We start from the raw sequence: 2,103 nt of genomic DNA, 5'->3' as shown, positions 1-2,103 counted from the left end.
TTTGGAGTATGGATCGTGGGTCTGCCTGGGTGAGTTCCCAACATAGTTGGCTTATTCTCTGTCGCCTTCTTCTCCTGTATTCACTCCTTCTTGGGCTGGTGATGAAGTGATGACTGCTGCAACTTGGTTCTCTTCCATCTTCTTGGTAAGATCGGCTAACTGCTTGGTGATCATCTTATTTTGAGCCAACAGCATATCCATATGGTTCAACTCCATCACTCCTCGAGTGTTGCTCCTTTCAGAAGCATAAAAGTAGTCATTCTCAACTACAGTCTCAATGACATCTATGGCTTCTTCAATGGTTTTCTTCTTGTTTAGAGATCCCCCTGATGAATGGTCTACGGCCTTCTTTGATTCATAAGAGAGACCTTCGTAGAAAATGTGCAGTTGAACCCATTCATTGAACATGTCTGGTGGGCACCTTCTTGTTAAGTCCTTAAACCTCTCCCATGCCTCATAGAGAGTTTCACCATCTTGTTGCTTGAAGGTTTGTACCTCAGCTCTCAACCTGTTAATTCTTTGAGAAGGGTAGAATCTTGCCAAAAATTTGTTCACCACATCTTCCCAATTTATTAAACTCTCCTTCGGGAAAGATTCCAGCCATTTAGATGCTTTGTCCCTGAGTGAAAAAGGGAACAAAAACAGTCTATAGACATCTGGATGAACACCATTAGACTTCACAGTGTCACATATTCTTAGGAAAGTGGTTAGATGTTGATTGGGGTCTTCTTGGGCGCTTCCTCCGAATGAACAGTTGTTCTGAACAAGGGTGATGAGCTGGAGTTTTAATTCAAAGTTATTGGCATGTATGGTTGGCTTTTGGATACTACTTCCACAATTTCCTTGGTTCAGATTGATGTATGAGCTTAGAACTCTTTTCTCTTGCCCAGCATGATTCATAGGGCCTTCTTTGGCATGGTTCTGAGCTTCTCCTTCATGGTTGTTTTCTAGGTTCTCCTCCATGTTTGTTTCAAAGTACTCTTCCTCTTCCTCAACACCAACAACTCTTTTCCCTCTTGCTTCCCTCCTTAATCTAAGGAAGGTCCTCTTAGGTTCAGGATCAAAGGAAGTTAAAGCTCCGCTTCTTCTCCTTGTCATACAACTAACAAAGCACACAGCAAGAAAGAAAATAAAAAAATTATTCTTGTTAGAGTGGCTGTTAGTGTGAGTGGTGCAATTTATCAAACAGTTAGTGGATTAGTGAGCAAAATTGTAAATAAAAATAAAAGAAAAGAAAACGAAGAGGTGGGATAGGGGAGAGGAAGAAAATAACTGATACTGAATGTAAATGACTTGGTAAAATAAACAAGCAAAAGAGAAATGCTCAATCTAGTGATCTTCCAACTTAATCATTGTCGATACAAAATCAATCCCCGGTAATAGATCCATAAACTTGATGCACAGAAACTTGTCTCTCAACAAATCTCCCTTCATCGAGTATACCGAATTGTCATCAAGTAAAAACTCACAATAGAGTGAGGTTGAATCCCACAGGGATTAATCAGTTGAGCAGCTTTAATTGGAGGAACGTTCTAGTTGAGCTAAGCTGAAATTGAGTTGATAATTGCAGAAAGTTAAATAGCGGGAAAGTAAATTGCAGAAAGTAAAATGCAGAATCTTAAATGGGGATTTGGGGAAATGAACATGAAAATAAATGGCAGAAAGTAAAGAGAATGGGTAAGATCAGAAATGGGGAATTCATTGGGTTTAGGAGATGTTGCATTCTCCGGATCAAGTTCATTCTCATTTCTTCCTCAATCTATGCATTCATTGATCTCCTTGGCAATCTTAGATGATTGGATCCCAATTTCTTGGCAACCCAATCTCTCTAAGCTTGAACAATTACCCAATTCCTTGATTTAATTGCTCATGGGAATAGATGAAGTACGGTCACTGATTATACCACATGCATTTCCAAATCAAAGTGTTGGGAGGATTATATGTCACTATATCCGTCCAAACCACAATTTGGTCCAACATGAGAAAGCATTTCTAGCATGATCTCCTCATCCCTTTTCCAAGGCTCAGAGGAGATCCAATTATGGAGAGTTTATTTTGCAAGACAACTAACCAATTGATTTAAGATCGAAATCTTTCTAGTAA

The 2,103-nt window shown here is 39.4% G+C and overlaps 1 non-coding gene across 1 annotated transcript; it reads left to right on the top strand.

Annotated features, from left to right (window-relative positions):
- The first annotated feature begins 406 nt into the window (after positions 1-406).
- LOC130977594 (small nucleolar RNA R71) lies at positions 407-510 on the top strand. Its single transcript, XR_009085280.1, has one exon. It is a non-coding gene; the product is annotated as a small nucleolar RNA R71 (small nucleolar RNA).
- The last annotated feature ends 1,593 nt before the right edge of the window (positions 511-2,103 follow it).

Source organism: Arachis stenosperma, chromosome 4, assembly GCF_014773155.1.
Source record: "Arachis stenosperma cultivar V10309 chromosome 4, arast.V10309.gnm1.PFL2, whole genome shotgun sequence".
NCBI lineage: Eukaryota > Viridiplantae > Streptophyta > Magnoliopsida > Fabales > Fabaceae > Arachis > Arachis stenosperma.
The sequence above is the reverse complement of the archived record's forward strand: the minus strand, read 5'-3'. Positions and strand labels throughout refer to the sequence as shown.